Genomic DNA, 19,068 nt, shown 5'->3' with positions numbered 1-19,068 from the left:
CTTAGGATAGTACTGGGCAGAAATAGGTAAGCAAATTTGTATTGCGTGAGAGAAAACTGAAAATGATCAAAGGGAAAAGGGGGAGATATCGCTAGAAGAGAATGCTGATAGCCAGGACAGAGTCCAGCTCATTGACAGAGAGCATGTGGGAATGAAGGCATGAATTTCATCTCCAAAATCTTCTCCACCCCAAGAAAACATTGAACATCTGACGAAAGAGTGGCATATGAAAAAGAAAGGAAGTGGGGAATGCTGGGTCAAAGGAAACACAGTGCAGTGTGCCCTATGGTTATATGAATGCAGCACTTTTCAAATGTGTCATAACTATGACTAGATTTCTTTATATTCATTCCCATAAAACACAGAAAAGAGTTCTTTATTTTTCAAAGTCTCTTCATATGGGGAGTGGATTAGAAATTTAAAAGGTAAACATCGTCCTCAAAGGTTCTTCTGGGAATAAAAGAAACCTGAGGTACCAGTGTCATTTCAGGTAGAATAAAGTAGTGTTTTTATTTTTAAATGGTAGAGTGAAGTCAACAGTAAGTAGAAATTATATACAACGTCACCAAGAGCAATCAGGAACCATCTGAAAAACATTTAGTAAAATAAAAAAAAAACAAAAACAAAAAGCTGGGTTGCACTGTGATTTCCACACAGTATCACTAATAAAATATGGAGAAGCAAATCTGCCTGATGCATTCTGATTAAACGTTTCAACGTGTTTATTAGAGAATATTGATGTGACTCACACTGAGATCTCTTTTTGTGAGTGACACCTCCATGACATCTCTGCGACTTTATAAGGAAAAAGAACAGCTATCTGCCTCTGGCAGCTGTTACTGAAGGCACATGGATAATAACCTCTTCTTACTGAATGTTCCTTCTGCACACTTATCAACAGTTCTTGGCACCAAGATTCTCTAAAAGCTTTCCTACAGACTCAGTCATTTAAATCAAAGAAACTGGCCAAGGTGTGCTAATTTCCAATATTCCAATATTCCCTCAATTGTAAATTAGTTCCAGGCTCATTTTTGGAAATCTCAATTATTTCCCCTGACTTGAGACCTTGTGAACTCTCTCTTCGCCACTAAGGAGCTTCCTAATGTGACTTTAGAGCAAGAAAACTGGTTTTCTATTATGTGCTTTCATTTATTCAGTTATTTGGATTAATTTTCAGGTATGAATTGACATGGTGCTGAGTGCATCCAGAACATCTTCAGGACCAGTATCACCTCAGCTGAGTTTTCCATGTTCTTATATCCAGTAAAGCAGGAAATGTCATGACCAACTGCCAACCTCACTCCTTTCAGAGCCCCTGTAATACATTCCTCTCCACAGGATAACTATATAAGTATGAAATAACAGTAAATTTTATCTTTTTAAAAGTTTTAAAATGTATATTATATTCATTAAAATTTTGAGACTATGATATAGTCATATTTCTCCCTTCCCTTTCCTCCGTCCAAACTGTTCCATATACCCCTCTCCAGTCTCTTTCAGATTCATGACTTTTTCATTAATTGTCATTACATGTATATATGTATATACATAAATATTTCTAAATTTACCCTATTAAGTCCAGATCATATTATTTTCTATGTTTTCAGAGCTCAGGGTTTAAAACTGAACCACTAATCTATCTGCTCTTCATGGGGAAGATCTCTCCCACTCTCAGTTTCACTCAATTACCTATAGTGTGAGTATAGGTTTGAGACCCCATGGTGGTCTCCATCCACTTTGGCATTGCCATTCTTTCTTCTTCTTCTTCTTCTTCTTCTTCTTCTTCTTCTTCTTCTTCTTCTTCTTCTTCTTCTTCTTCTTCTTCTTCTTCTTCTTCTTCTTCTTCCTCCTCCTCCTCCTCCTCCTCCTCCTCCTCCTCTCCCTCCTCCTCCCTTCCCCTCTTCCCTCCCTCCTCTTCCTCCTTTTCTTCCTCCTCCTCCGCCTTCTCCTTCTCTTTTTCTTCCTCATCCTATTCTTCTTTTTCTTCTTTTTGTACAGTTCATGCTTGTACAGTCATGTTTGTGAGATTTTGTGGGTATAATATTTCTGATATTACTAGGAGACACAATCTCGCATCAAATTTCCTGATCTCTAACTCTTAAAATCTTTTTTCCCTATCCCCTCTTCTGCAATTTTTCCTGACAGGTAGGTATAGTATAGTTTTGTATATGTATACATTGGGACTTGGCTCCAAAGCTGCTTTTTTATGCTTTTTATAACCTTACTTTGCATTCAAATCTCAGCCCCCTCTCTCCTTTCTTCCCAGTTCTACTCTTACAAGCCCCTCCCCACACTTCTCCCACCCCTTCTCCTCACCTAGGTACCACTGGGCATCTAGTCCTAGCAGGTCTCGGTACATCCTCTCCAACTGAGGCTCAACCAGATAGTCAGAAGGGAAGTAATGGTAGGAATCTGAGACCCTGACTGCCCTGTTTCAGTTGGTAGGGCAGCCCCATGAAGACCAAGTTGCATATTTGCTACAGATGTGTAGGGATATTTTATTTGGTTGTAATTTTCTGTAGTGGTTTCCATCTGATGCAAAGATAAGACCTAGTCGACAAGAGGGAAACCAGGCCTAGTACTTGGAACCTGGTTTACTGGTTGGTGGTAGAGACACCAAGTTCTTATGGGAGTGGTTAGTGAATGGTTATTGGAAAAGAATCTGCAAGTGCTAATTTACTAATCCAACATTATCCCTAACGACAATCTTTAAACATTTTCTATAACCACAGGAATACTTATCACACATTATCAAGAAAACTATTTGCAACAGAAGACCTTTACCCTTTGTTCTTTTAAAATCACACACCTAGCATGGACTCCTAAATATGAAAATAGGGTTAGAAAGGTCTCTCATTTATGCATATATGTATGTATATATATATATATATATGTGTGTGTGTGTGTGTGTGTGTGTATGTGTGTGTGTGTGTGTGTGTCTGTGATATATCAGAGTGAAGTAAATATTCAAGGCTAAACTAAAACTGTCAGAGATAAATACAGGAAAAGTTAACGTATTGTGCTGTGCATATATTCCAGGTTTCCCAGAAAGATTTACATTATGGCATTTTGATGGGAATTTGAGCCTGTATAAGATGCCACCAATATAAAAGGATACCAATCCTACATCCGATAGAGGGCTAATATCCAATATATACAAAGAACTCAAGTAGTTAGACTACAGAGAATCAAATATCCCTGATTAAAAAATGGGGTACAGAATTAACAAATAATTCTCAACTGAAGAATATTGAATGGCTGAGAAGCCCCTAAAGAAATGTTGAAAATCCTTACTCAGCAGGGAAATGCAAATCAAAACAATCCTGGGATTCCACCTCGCACCAGTCAGAATGACTAAGATCAAAAACTCAGGTGACAACAGATGCTGGCAAGGATGTAGAGAAAGAGGAACACTCCTCCATTGTTGGTGGGATTGCAAGCTGTTACATCCACCCTGGAAATCAGTATGGAAGTCCCTCAGAAAATTGGACATTGCACTACTTGAGGACCCAGCTATACCTCTCTTGGGCATATACCCAAAAGATGCTCCAACATATAACAATGACACAAGCTCCACTATGTTCATAGCAGCCTTATTTACAATAGCCAGAAGTTGAAAAGAACTAGATGCCCTTCAACAGAGGAATGAATACAGAAATTGTGGTACATCTACACAATGGAATATTACTCAGCTATCAAAAACAATGACTTCATGAAATTCATAGGCAGATGGATGGATCTAGAACACGTCATCCTGAGTGAGGTAACCAAATCACAAAAAGCACACATGGTATGCACTCACTGATAAGTGGATATTAGCCCAAAAGCTCAGATTACCCAAGATAAAATCCACAGACCACATGAAGCTCAAGAAGAAGGATGACCAAAGTGCTGATGCTTCAGTCCTTCTTAGAAGGGGGAACAAAAATGTTCATAGGAGAGGATATGGAGACAATGTTTGGAGCAGAGACTGAAGGAATGGCCATTCAGAGCCTGCCCCACCTGGGCTTCCAATCATAGACATACAGGCACCAAACCAAGACAAAACTGCTGATGCTAAAAAGTGCATGCTGACAAAAGCCTGTCTCTTGAGAGGCTCTGCCAGAGCATGGCAAATACAGAGGTTAATGCTAGCAGCCAGTCATTGGATTGAGAACAGGGTCTCCACTGGAGAAGTTAGAGAAACGATTAAAGGAGCTGAAGGGGATTGCAAGCCCATAAGAAGAACAATACCAACCAACCAGAGCTCCCAATGACTAAATCACCATCTGAAAAGTAAACATAGACAGAGACATGGCTCCAGCTGTATATGTAGCAGAGGATGGCCTTGTTGGGCATCAGTGAGAGGAGAAGCCCTTGGTTCTGCCAAGTCTGGACGCCTCAGTGTAGGGGAATGTCAGGGCGGGGAGCTGGGAAGGGGTGGGTGGATGGGTGGGGGGAACGCCCTTATAGAAGAAGGAGAAAGGGGATGGGATAGGCGGTTTGTGGATGGGAAATTGAGAAAGGGGATAATGTTTGAAATGTAAATAAAAATATCCAACAAAAAAATCAAATGTTAAAAAATAAAGGAAACTATGCATTTACCAATGACTTTGGATTCTGTAAAGTGTATAAAGAACATACTAAGTGAAGAACAAATTTATGAGTGACGTTGAACGTTTTGACAAGTAACTGCATGAGCTGCTGGTTTTCTGTGCCTTGCTCTGCCCAGCGCCATTGGACACTATTGTTGCTTCGTCTGCTGGAAGTCCTGTCATAGCAGAGTCAGAGAAGCAGATTTCTGTTTTCTCCCATTTTAGACTTCATGACTTTGTTTGCCATTGTCTCTCAGGCTATTTCTAAGTACTGAGGTTTTAGTGAACAAATTTTCTTGAAGATGTGAATATCTTTAAGAAAGATCATGTATGAAATACTCTACAGGGGGTGGATATATTGTTCAAGATTTCTATGTTGTAACTATTTGAAAGGTAAATTCTAGAATATGTTTGAGGACTCTATGTAATTTTTTTTATCTTAACTATAGGCAGCCTGGATTATCGATGACATGCTGAATGTTTCTGGATATGGAAAATCATAAATGGTGCGTTGTTTTTAAAGGTAATTCCTTTTTTCTTATTGTTCTTTGTATGCAGTACTTTACTCTGGAATGTTTTAGGCACACAATGACTGTTAGCCATTTTTATCTCAGAGTGGCAGGCATTAGACTTTCATACAATTATACTACCTATCACTCTTCTGTTTAGAAATCAAATTTATCATGGGCAAATGTCTACATGAGTCTTCCCAAGAATTTAAATTTAAGCTTATTTTTGTTGTTGTTTTGAAATAAATAGACAGTACAAGAGGGGGCGTAGTACTACACATCCCAATTACTGTGGGACAGCAGTAGACCTATTTTATGGAGTAACAGCAATGATAGTAAGTTTAACTTGGGAAGTTGGATAGATATCTCAGCATTTAAGAGCACTTGTAGCTCTGGCAAAACTTGGTGATTCAATTCCCAGCCCCTATATCAGATAGTTTACAACCCCTCATAACCCCAGTTCCAGGGAACCCAATTCCCTGTTCTGGTTCTGAAAGTATGAAGTATGCATACATATGTTCATGTAGGACAATGCACATACATATAAAATGCAAACAAAAACATCTAATTCATTTCCAATTTGATTATAAGGCATATCTAGGAACTAAAACGCTATGCTGAATGGTGTGACTGGACAGTAAAGAGAGTTGATATCATTTCCTGGTGGAATAAAATGATCGATGCAGTAATAAAATCCTCACTTGAAACAAATGATTTCTTTAGACAGTGTAAGAAATAAAATTAGACTTCCAGTAAGTATGTCTGTACCATACCAGAGGAGAGATAAGGCCAGGAAGGTTGCTAAAGTTCAAATTAAATGTTATTCCATATGTATGCATATTTCTCTGTATGAATTAGGCATGTATGTGTGTATGTATGTAGAACTCAAAAGTGTTAGCAGTTAAGGTGCAATGTGGATCAATAATTTTTCATTATTATGTGGCAGTATATTAATTGAGTAATGTTAAAACCTAAATCACATGTAAATTGACATCTATAAATAAATAAGGTGTTCTATTAATACATATTATTTTAGGAAGTAGACTCTGATTTCCTTTAACCTTGACTATATTCATTTGTCTGGCCATTAATATGAATAAGGAGATAATAAATGCTCCCCCACTTTCACCCCCTGCAGGAATACCCCTATTCGACTGTCTAATTTTTGGGTACAGCCTCTTTAGGAAAAGGCAGATCCAGTACACATCTTCACTCTCCTCATTATGAATGAAATAAACATACAATTCTAATTTAACTTCACTTTCAAAGGCACACAAGATTGTCTCTCAACATGTCTTGCCTATTAAAAAAAATTTTATGATGGTAAATAAACCCTGGAAAATTCCTCCTCAGACTTTACCACCCGAAAATGCAGCTGTTGGCCGCCACTACCACGGCCTCACAGCTCTAAACTCACGTGCAAACCTCATCAAGGGCAGACATTTCTAATTGATTCCAGAAGGGTTTCTTTTGCTTAGATCAGGGGACAGAGGAAGAATAATGAGCAGCTTTTCAGAGGGAATTGGGGGTTAGACTGTTGAGAGGAGAGGGGTGGGGGCTTTTAAAATCTTGGGCTTGGCCCGAAATGCTTCGCAATTTTACGGTCCATTGGCCAGAGCATCTGGAATGAGGCATTCTAGCCCTGTGGTTAATGATGGTGCGAGTAGTTTACAGACCATGGAGAGCCCAATCTAGCCCTTACCATGTCCTTGTAGAAACCAAGCGGATACTCTCCTAAATATCCTGTGCCTTCTCCTTGTGGGAAGATTCCCTTCCAATCTCAGGTTTGAAATGTGAAATCCTATCCAGCACGGATGTCTACCTATCTTAATCATTTTAAAAGTCGAAATAAAAAAGGAAAAACCGCACGTTAGAGCATGTATGTGTTTAATTTCATGTGTGTTGACAAGGTTTTCTATCACAAGCTTGTGTTTGCTTTTATTTAAGGCCTCCTTGATAATATATGGAGAGTGTCGGATGCTCAGGTCATAAATCACAGCACTGAGCCAGGCACATTCCGGACAGGAGGTACAATGTGCAGCTCTTTGTTATTTCAAATCAGGGACAGGTGATTACGTGGGAAAAGGTGTGTGGAAGGGCATTGCTCTTTCAATGCCAAGAAGAAAACCAGGAGCGATATGGAAATAATTTCTTTGGAGAAAATGTTTATGTTAAGCTGAGTTAGGAATTTACCTTGCTGTCACTGACAGACTATACCCACAAAGGAGTCAGGTAGTAGCAATGCCAGGAAAAATGCAGAGATGTTAAATCAGACGGCTGGAAACACAAAGCTAGCCATGCCTCTCTATTTTTATCCAAACAATATAATTAATAAAGATTGTATCCATTTGAGGACTTACTCAAAAATTCCAAGATTTGTGATGTTAAACTAAATTCAACATGTTTGCCCTTGGCAGAGGATCATTTCCTGTTTTCGAACAAAAGTAAAACAGAATGAAAGCAAATGAAAAGAAAGACAAAATTGAAACGAAACAATCAAATACTAAACTAAACTAAAAATAAATCCACTTAAGCGGACTTTAAAATATAAAGCATTATGTTCTTGGATGCAAAAGTTTCTTTCTAACATCTGTAATCTGATACAGTATATTTTGTTAATCAGAAAGAGGAGATCTGTGTTACTTAAAATACATAGAACAATGTACAAAAGTTCTAGGAACTAAAATCTATTCGAAAATAAAGAGCAAAAAATGACTTCGCTTGATAGATTCTAGTGCTAATACTTTTCAATAAAGATAATAGAAAAAGAGGCAAAGTAGGTAAAAATACACCTTATCCCCTTTTGGGTTTTCTTTCTTCTGAATTATACTCATTCTCAATATAGAAGCCAAGCTACAAGAGCTCACTATGTAGCAAAGGGCAACTTCAAACTGTCATCTTCTCTCTGCTTTCTGAATGCCGGATACACAGGCATCTGCCTGTGTCTTTTAATTTATAGCTATCTTAATAAGTTTAAGCATAGAAATACATGTTCCTAGGGTGTGACATCAACGTTGGGAAATACCACACAAAATCCCGTACTGTCATGGGGTCATTTACAGTTTACTGTCAAAGGTATATTTTTCCTTTTGCAAGAAAAGAAACCCAATAATTCATTGAAGTTGTATTATTATATTTACCTGGTGATTCTTTATTGATGAAAAGAAAGTATAATTATTAACATAGGATATATATATGTATATATATGTATGTATATATATCATATAAATCACAGCCTATAGATTTTTTCTTATCTATATCTTGATTTGCTGTGTAAATGCATAAAGATTCATGTGGCTGCCAGAAGTAGACATTGACCTCTCCCTCTTATGCTCTCTACTTCTATTTTTGAGATAATCATCAAAGGTAGAACGACCTGGCTTGGCTGGATTTCTTGACCAGTGAGTTCAGGGATCTTTCTGTTTTCTGCTTCTAAAGCCATGTGTGCCAGTTTGCCTAGCTTTCAATGTGAGTGACGAGATCAGAACCCAGTTCCTCGGTTCACACGGTCAGACTGTCAATCATTGAGCCATCTTTCCTGCTCAAGGAAGTTACTTTAGCAAATGCACAGATGTTATCATATGATGTTTATACACAGAACTTTTGAAAACACGAAAGAAGACAAACAAACAGAAGAGGTTTTAAAAGATATGAAAATAAAACAAACATAGCACAAGAAAAGGATACAATAATAAATAGGTAATGATAACCGCTCTACCAAGCAAAAATCATGATTATGAATAAAATACTATGCAATTTAATACTCTAAATGGACAATGAGTAAGATATCTGAAAATTAAAACTTGAGTAGGAAAATTTATACTGCAGCAGTGTTAAATTTTACAAATTCTTTGAAAATGATTTGACTTTATCAAAAAATTCGAACACATATTTTATAAAGTTTAGAAATTCCATATCTAGACATGTAATCCAGGGAAACTCTATGAATATTCACATGCATAAGGAGATGTAATACATTCATTTTAACTGTAGTGCTGAACCAGGAAAATCTAGAAACAACCAAGAGTATATGAATATATCTTGATATAAAAACACGGGAGTATATTTTTAATAATAAAATGAATAAACTGCATCTACATGAAACAGAATGATATATTTTAATAAAATATTTTCAATGAAATATATAGGACAAGAAACCATAAATGGTGTGATAACATTTTATTGTTATCAATTTTTTTTAGAAGAGCTGTTTGTGTTTATATCTTCTAATTCTGTGTCTAGAGATAAAGACAGACAGGCTTTTGCTTTTCAGATTCTAACATTAGAGACAGAATTTACTTCTTGTTTTTAGTTTTGGTTGTTCCTCCAAGTTCTTGGTCTGTAACACAGGTTTTCCTCAAACTCATTATTCTTGAACTTCATCCTTCCACGTTCTCTGGTTACAGGTGAGCACCATCAGGCTTCACTCCAGAATTTACTCTTTTTTTCTTTCTTTTTCTTTTTTTTTTTCTTTTTGCAGAGTTTATTTTTTATTGGATATTTTTTATTTATATTTTTTTCTCTCTTTTTTTAATTGGGTATTTCTTATTTACATTTCAAATGTTATTCCAGTTCCTGGTTTCCTGCCCATAAGCCCCCTATCCCCTCCTCCTTCCCTTCTATAAGGGTGTTCCCCTCCCCATCCACCACCCCTTGCCGCTCCCTGCCCAGGGCTTCGAGATAGCCTTGATCTCATTGGGTACAGGTGCTTGAAGACATCAAGTACAAGAAAAGGGTTAACTTTATTAGGTCGTTCTCCAAATTTCATCTGGCCATGTGACCTTACTAACTCACTGATCTTATAGCATTATAATGTGTTTCTGGACAGGGTACACTATTTTATCTTTTAACAATAATTTCATATTTACTAAAGACCATAAATGGCTAAAATTATAAATACATATAAAGTAAAACTTCAACTAAATTTAATGTAATTGCTGCTTATATATGCAGAACTTGCAGTCAATAAAGTATTTAAAGTCTGCATAATCCCCCCCCCCCAAACACTTACGCAAAACATGATAAAACTGCATTTGCTACAAATATAACAAGACTCATAAGTTTGGCTAAATATGTGCTTTGGTGTCAGATTGAAATGAAATTTTATATTGAAAGCCATAGTGTATACACCAATGAAAGTCAGATGCACCATTGTCCTTACATGCATAGTGAACAGATGTAAAGTTGAAATGATATGACTGGCCGTAAAACATATTTCTCTATTGTGATATGAATCACCATTGTGATATGTATTCAGCCATGTGACCAGTAGAATTCTTTATGCTCCTACTTCCCTGTGTGCCTTTCTGCAGTTGATTCCATGGGCTTACAAACAACAGAAATCGACATTTCTCCACTTGTAGAATCACATCTTTTTGCAGGTTTCTTTGATGACCAAATGTCATAAAAGAGTAGAAATTTGGGGGGAGGGTCACTTACATACACTATCATATCATCTGCAAATAGTAAAACTAAACACCAACAAACCAAATAACCCAATTTTCAAAATGGGGTAAGATCCAAACAGAGTTTTCAACAAAAGAATCTCTAATGTCTGAGAAACACAATGAAATGTTCAGCATTGCTAGACATCAATAAAATCAAATCAAAATGACCCTGAGATTCCACCTTATACCAGTTAGAATGGCGAAGATCAAAAACTCAAGTGATATACCATGCTGGTGACATTGGGGAGCAAGGGAAACACTCCTTCATTGCTATTTGGGATGCAACCTTGTACAACCATGTTGGAAATGAGTTTGGCAGTTTCTCAGAAAACTAGGAATAGTTTTACCTCAGGATACAGCTATACTACTCCTGGGCATATACCCAAAAGGTGTACCACAGGGACACTTGCTCCACTATGTTCATAGCAGCTTTATTCATAATAGCAAAACCTGCCAGAAGCTAGATGTCCTACAACTGCAGAATGGATGTGTACATCTACACAATGGAATACTATTCAGCTATTACAAACAAAGACATCACGATTTTTGCAGGTAAATGGATGGGACTCGAGAATATCATTCTGAAAAACGTAACCTAGAGCCAGAAAGTCACATAAGATTTGCACTCACTTTTAAGTGGTTATTAGTCATAAAATGAAGGAAACCAGACTACAATCCACAGTCCCAAAGAAACCGGGTAATAAGGAGGCCCCAAGGGAGGGTGCATAAATCTCACCCAGAAGAAGAATCTGGTCATATGTGGTGGATGAAGAGAGGAAATTGGATAGGAGAGGAGTTGAGGAAGGGGTGATCAGGTGTGGGGGGTGGAGGGAAGTGACTGGGAGTGAGAATGGAAATCCATGGGCAGCATCTCTGGGATTAGCTGGAAACCTGGGACAGAGAAGAATATAAGGAGTCTACAAAGGGAAACAAGCTGAGATTCCTACTAGAAGGAGATAAAGAGACTGAAGTGGCAACTTCCTGTAGACAGGCAAGACTTCCAGAGGAGGCAGGGGGACATCAATACTCCCACAAAATCTTCAACCCAAAATTTGTCTTGCCTGCAAGATGTGCAGGGATAAAGATGGAGCAGAGACTGAGGGGACAGCCAAACAATGACTGCTCCACTTGAGATCCATCTTGTGTGGGAGAACCAGCTCCTGACACTATTGATGATACTCTGCTATGTTTGCAAACAGGAACCTAGCATAACTGTCTCCTGAGCGGCTTCATCCAACAGTGGACAGAGGCAGATGCAGAGACTCACAGCCAAATATGATGCGGGGCTTAGGGAGTACTGTTGAAGGATAGAATTAGCAAGCCAAAGGGGCCAAGGACACCACAAGAAGACCTACAGAGTCACCTAAACTTGACCAATAGGGGTTCACAGAGACTGACTAGACCACCAACCAGGGAACCTGTATAAAGACTGTTGTGTAGATTGGTTTTCATATAGGACCCCTAACTATTGGAGCAGGGGCTGTTTCAGTCTTCGTTCATTGCAAATGGAACTTCTCCCCCTACCTGGACTGCCTGATTGGGCCTCAGTAAAAGAGGGTGTGCCTAGTCCTCCTGGAATGAGATACTCCAGAGTGGGGTGATATCCAATGGGGGGGCTTATATTTCTCTGAGGAAAAGAGGAGGGGCTAAATGGGAATAGGGACTTGTAAAGATAGAACTGGAAGGGAAGGAAGGAGGAGGTTGTGATCAAGATGTAAAGTGAATAAAAAATAAGTTATTAAAATTTATTTAAAACAAAAGAGTGAATTTTGCAGGACCTGCTTCATGGCATAGAGCAGGTTCAGCATTCATATGCGTGGCCCTGTGAACTGGACAATGAGGAACCATGCAAAGGTAATACTGTCATCCCACTGGGCTCCTCCCGTGCCCTTCATTTCAGCTGCCCCTCAAAGGTTAATGCAGTCTAGAGAGGAAACTCAGTGGAAGCAGCAGAGTCGCCTACCCAAGAATATGAGGGAAATACATTTTTTATTTGAGGCCATTAAGTTTGGGGGTAGTGTGCTACAAGGAAACTAGAAGAGCAAGAAATATCCAATTTTACCATATTAAAAATGTAGAGATAATTTAAAAAGAAGTGAAGGAAAATCCATTGAAACACGACAGTGCTAACTGCTGAGCTTTCTGATAATGTGTATTTTATTCAGGTATTAGGGGAACGGAGGCCATCTCAGGGTGTGGTCTATTTGATATGAAATCAATACATATTTAATTCATTCTTCTATTTAGTTCAAAAGTTACGCCAGTATGCTTTTCTCCTTTTTGTTGAATGGCATCCAACGGCAGGTATTGTCAGTATAACTTTAATATTTATTGAATAAATGAATTTTGAATTGTTCTGTTCCTGCTGCTGTGAGTGTTGTCTGTGAAGTGTAGCTTGTTTATCATTGGCATCACAGGTATTAGCCACATGCCAATGAATGCAAACCACATTTGTCTTCCTGGGTCACCTTCCATAGGCTTTTTTTTCTAGTTGCATCCATTTTCCTAAAAATCTCATGGCACCATTTCTAATGAGCAGAAGAGGGGTATGAACTTGTGTGGGTGACAAAGTGGGGATGACCTGGGAGAATCTGGGGGGAAACCATAATTAGAATATAATATATGAAATAAGTCTATTTTCAATAGATTATACATATGTTTATTTTTGGCAGAAGATGTGTTCATTACTATAGTAGATACAGAGTCATAGATTCTAATTCAGAGAAAAACATCCTTAGTGTCTAAACATAGAAAGTGTCCAAAACATCAAAATATTTAAGGCTTTTTATCTCATTAAGAAAGGGAAACAAGATAGTTATGGATGGATGGTGCAAGGCTAGAATGTGAGAGTCAAGTGGGGTGGGGGAAAGAGGGGTTTGGGGGACAGAATACAGGGGGAAACCTAAAACTGAGTAGCATTTAATAAATTGTATGAAAGTCTACTACAGTTGAAACTTCCTAAAATATGTACATACATGAAAGTGTTTTAAGTAGAATCACCAAGTAATGGAAGAGACACTCCTCCATTTGACCATCTATTGTCTCCAAAAGAAGTTTCCAGTACTGGAGTTGGGGTTATATATAATTACGTTGTTGGCTATAGGGGATTCACAGGAATCTTCAAACAACCCAGGCTATTGGCAAGACTCTAGGTTGCTCGTCACAAACTGACAGCATGGCCCCATTGCTGAACACGCACAGAGCCATTGAACATGGAGATATTAAACTGGTGGTTACGATTACATAGAACCTTCACCTCTATGTTCCAGTGTCTAGTAGTAAGTACTACATACTCTCGAAAGAGAAATGTAAAAATCAAGCCAGCTACCAATCTTTTATCTACAATGGTATACTGCCTGCAAGATATTTTTGGGAAAAAGCAAAACAAACCCTGTGAGAGGAACCAACCATTAACTGATTTGACTTACTGCCCACTCTAGAAGATGGAACACATATTTGACACTGCTTGGGGGACCACAAACATGAGACTGGATAGCTAAGGGATCTACATTGAGAACAAATAATACTGGAATAAAAAATGTAGTGATAAAATGACTCCTGTGATATTCTGCTATATTCATATTTCAGTGCCTTGCTCAGCTGTCATCAAAGAAGTTTCCTCCTGCAGCAAATGGTAACAAATATAGACTTACAGTCAGTATGGGAAAGAAGGACCATTTAGGCTTAACTGGGATGGCTCCATTAAATACATCCCCTCAGAGTTCAAGGAACCCCATAGAAAAGTCGCTAGAATAACTTTAAGAGCCAGACGGATCAAAAACATGAAGAAAACAAGGCCCCCTGGATCAGTATGAGCACAGCACACATGGTCTCACAGAGCAGAAGTAGTATGCATGGGCCTGCATGGGTTTATACCAGGCCCTCTGTGTTTATATTATGTTTTTCAGTTTAATGTTTTTCTAGAATTCTTAAGTACGCAGACAAGTGAGTTTGTGATTCTTGTACATTCTCTTGGGTTCCTTTTCTTCTGTTTCTCTGTCTTACCCAATTTCAATGTGCGAGTGTTTGTTCTATCTTATTATATTTTATTTTATTCTATTAAAAAATGAATGAACGAATACCTAGCCACTAGGGTAAAGGTTAACAACTGACCTGTCACTTAAACTTTCTGGGAGATGGGAAATCAATTTTGTTTAATAAAGTGACACTGGGCATACCAATCACTCCAAGAAAGGCCTTATGCTCAGGAGTAGTTGACAAACATATAATGTATACCACGGTGTTATCTATTTCTCTATCTTTCTATCTATCTATCTATCTATCTATCTATCTATCTATCTATCTATCTATCTAATTTTCCTGGGTTACAGTTTGGTGTTTTGTTTGATTGTGGTATGATTTTACTTTATTTTATTGTTTTTGTGGGGATTGTTGGTGTATTTGATTTTTTTTTTTTGAGGAAGAACTTACATTACATTAGGTGGGCAGAAAAAGGGAAAGCTGATTCCCAATGAATATGTATTGATGACACAAATGTGACCATGTCAAGATCTCTCAACATCTCTGAGCATTGAAAAGACAAAGCCTTCCCTGGGTCAGGCTCAGAATAATGGGAAAGCATAGATTTCACAAACCACTTACCTTTTGATAGAACCAATGTGTGCAGAACCATTCCTTCCTCATTCAAAATGACCACAACCTAACATGTATATACCCTCTGAAACGTTTACAGAATTCTAAACACCACACATTAACAGAGCACATCACACATTGCTCGAGCACAAGGCAAATCATAGTCAGCTGCTGTGGACAAACTAAAGCAGGCCCATATTCCAGAGCTGGAATTAAAGTGAAAACATATTTTATAATTTTTCTGTGTTTTTTAAAGAAATCAAAACTCCAAAATTGTCAAACTACAAGGTACCACATAAACTATTGCAAAGATATATGTTGTAAGGACTATAAATTTGATAAAATTTTGGAATCAGTTTGACATTGTAAAGCCATATACACTTTTGAATAACTATCTCACTTATATGAAGTTTGCTCTAAGAATAATATGCTAACATGCATGGGGTTGATGTATATGCAATGGAACTCCGCATCATTACCTGTAATGATGCAACCATAAAGAAGAAGAAGAAGAAGAAGAAGAAGAAGAAGAAGAAGAAGAAGAAGAAGAAGAAGAAGAAGAAGAAGAAGAAGAAGAAGAAGAAGGAGGAGGAGGAGGAGGAGGAGGAGGAGGAGGAGGAGGAGGAGGAGGAGGAGGAGGAGGAGGAGGAGGAGGAGGAGGAGGAGGAGGAGGAGGAGGAGGAGGAGGAGGAGGAGGAGGAGGAGGAGGAGGAGGAGGAGGAGGAGGAGAAGAAGGAGGAGAAGGAGAAGGAGAAGGAGAAGGAGAAGGAGAAGGAGAAGGAGAAGGAGAAGGAGAAGGAGAAGGAGAAGGAGAAGGAGAAGGAGAAGGAGAAGAAGAAGAAGAAGAAGAAGAAGAAGAAGAAGAAGAAGAAGAAGAAGAAGAAGAAGAAGAAGAAGAAGAAGAAGAAGAAGAAGAAGAAGAAGAAATAATTAGATATCCTGACAGTGTAGATTCAACCTGCTCCCAGAATCTCGACACCCTTTATAAGCAGGAAGTAATCTAATGATAATATCTCCCTCTTTCCAAACCCTGAATTTATTCAGAGAGTTCTTTCCCTACCTCTCTGTCTTTTTTCTTTCTTTCTCATATTTAGTGTTAGGTTGAAAGAATAAGAGAAAGGGTGTGGAAAAGGATAAAAGAAAAAGGCCCCCAAAGTAGCAAAAATCCCGGTACAATAGCTAATTTTAGCTGTCAACCTGATACCATTGGAAGGAAGAGACTCAATTGCCAACATGCCTGTGAGGCACTCTGTTAACTGGTATAGAATGGCCCTGCCCACTGTGGTTGGTAAGATCCTAGGTGAACCTCTGCTGAGTTAAGAGAGATAGCCCTGGGAAGCATCCAGGAAGGACCATTCCTCCATGGTTTCTGGTCTCTGCTTCAGTAGTGCCTCCAGCTCCTGCCCTGACTTCCCACAGTGATGAACATTAACTTAGAAACATAAAATGAACTAAACTCTTTCTTCTACTCTGTCATTGTTTTATCACAGTAACAAACTATGACACTATTCTTTGCTAACAGGAGAAGGTTAGGATTTATGCTTCCACTTAAATAAACCAACATGTTGATTAGTCTCATAAATTGGCATATTGTTCAGGAACAAAGCTTAACATGTTTTAAATATTCTAACAAACACAAATGATGAGTAAGACTGTTCAAATATTTGCTGATTACAAAATAATAGATAACCCTAAAGGATCTCTGGAAGATCAATCTTAACAATCACTTATCTTATCAAAACATATCTTTTATTTTAAAAGTCTCATTTTTCTTTATTCTATAATTATAAAGGATTTTTAATCTAATAACATGGCTGCTCTGGCACAGGATGACATCCAAAGACCTCCAAGAGCTGTGTGATCCAGATAGATGAGGACACATCACACACCTTTTATTCCTCTGTCTGGAATACAAACATGCCCTGAATACACACCTTAATCCCAAACAATATAGGTAATATAAGGTTCGTTTGGAGAAGAAAGCAGCTATGTATGAAAGTGACATCTAATTGATGAAGGAAAAAGTGACAAATCAGAGAAAGATTTGACAGAATAAGTCAGGGATAAAATATGCCCATTCTCATAAGGACACACAAAAGAGTAGTGGTGCAGGGGAGAAGGCAGGATTTTGTGTGTGTTTGTGTTTTATATTTTAATTTCTTTATTTTTATTCTTTAATTATTTTTTATAGTCCAGACTTCATCTCCTTGCCAGTCTGCTGCCCCCAAGTGCTCCCCATCCCATACCTCCACACCCAACCCAACCCCTGTCTCCAATAGGATGTCCCCATCCCCTCACCCCAAACTCACCAAACCTCCCCACTCCCTAAGGCCTCAAGTCTCTCCAGGTTAGGGACATCTTTTCTCACTGAGGCCAGACCAAGCAGTCCTCTGCTGTATATGTATTGGGGGCCTCATATTAGCTGGGGTATGTTGCCTAGTTGGTGGCTCATTGTCTGAGAGATCTCAGGGATACAGGTCATTTGAGACTTCTGGTCTTCCCATGGGATGGCCCTCAGTTTTACCAGGATAATTTTACAGAGACAGGTAAGTGAAGGCAGAATGAGAATGAGAATGAGACAGAAGTTTAAAACAGATTGTCAGAGTTAGATGCTAAGAAGAGAAAGTCAGCATCTCAGAGTCGCTGAGAGAAATCCATTTGAATCAATCACCATGGAGAGGAGTTCGAGCCAGAGCTGATGAGTTGAACCAGCCAGCCAGAGTTCAGAAACAGCTATAAAGGGTGAGCTTATTCAGCAATAGCCTCTGAGGTAACAGTTATATCTAGTGAATGGAAGTTACTTTTACATATGATTACTTGTGTTAAAGGTTATTCAAAAGCATCAAACACTTCTTTTTGTTTTCAAAACTTTCTTTAATATAATTAGATGCTGGTATCTTGCAAAGCCACTTTTACCATTAATTTCTTGAGAACCTACCATGCACACTGGTTTTCTTCAAAATATTCACAATGTATTTTGTCCAATCTTCATAACAATGATATCAACCAAGATTGTGGGATAAGAATACCATGACTTACCAGTATAACTATCTAAAAGTTATACAAATAGTAACTCAAGATATAGTGCACAGATAAATGTAGCAACAAATACTTGGCAGAAATTGAATAGAGAGAAAAATTATTTCATGAATGCATAAAATAATTCAGCAAAAGTCTTACCTCAAATGCAAATGATAAAGATTCAATGAGAGGCTTTAAGTGACCAAATCTGTACAGGGTTAGGAACAACAGACACCGGAGAGTTTCCACAATCGCTGCCTTGGGTCTGAAATGACGTTAATATCTATTACCTTTAAATAATGTCTCTATGTGCTTATGTCCTACATAGCAATAAAATTTACTTTTGCTTTTCAAGAAAAGTATTTAACATAATTGAGTGGTATGTTTCTAAAGTACTTTGAATATTGTGTTAAAATCCTAAGCAAAATATATCTTCTAAGGAAAACCTGTTTTAACAATTTATTGTCTAATTAAAACAGTGACAAACTATGCCAAAACAATAAAATATCAACAAATATATGTCTAGAGTATAAGGCATGTGAGGCTCTCTTTAGTAGTCTAGTGTTTTTTGCCTCATTCAATAAAAAAATGGCTTAGGAGAAAAACTGATATAGTTCACCAATTTAAAACAATGGTACAAATACTAAGTTTTAAAAATTAAATTATGAAGGTCCACATTATTCTGATATTTCATAGAGGTGTGAAAAATTCATGTCTTGCCTTTGATCCAGAAGGAAACCAATGGATGTCAAGGTCAGAATAATGAAGCAGATCCTCAGGAGAATAGTTACCTGAGACAATACCTGTCAAACAAACACAGAGCTCAAAGGAAAGAATTCTTTTTTTTTTAATTTTAATTATTTTATTGTTACCTTGTCCATTCTTTTTTTTTTATTAACTTGAGTATTTTCTTTTTTTTTTTTC

At 37.8% G+C, this 19,068-nt stretch overlaps 1 long non-coding RNA gene across 1 annotated transcript in view; it reads right to left on the bottom strand.

Annotated features, from left to right (window-relative positions):
* The window catches only part of LOC116904981, a 143,639-nt gene extending 125,234 nt beyond the window's left edge, over positions 1-18,405 (bottom strand). Inside the window, exon 1 of the long non-coding RNA XR_004388478.1 lies at positions 18,304-18,405. This is a non-coding gene — a long non-coding RNA (uncharacterized LOC116904981). The remainder of the gene's footprint in view (positions 1-18,303) is intronic.
* Positions 18,406-19,068: the final 663 nt, after the last annotated feature.

Source organism: Rattus rattus, chromosome 7, assembly GCF_011064425.1.
Source record: "Rattus rattus isolate New Zealand chromosome 7, Rrattus_CSIRO_v1, whole genome shotgun sequence".
Classification (NCBI taxonomy): Eukaryota; Metazoa; Chordata; class Mammalia; order Rodentia; family Muridae; genus Rattus; species Rattus rattus.
The sequence above is the reverse complement of the archived record's forward strand: the minus strand, read 5'-3'. Positions and strand labels throughout refer to the sequence as shown.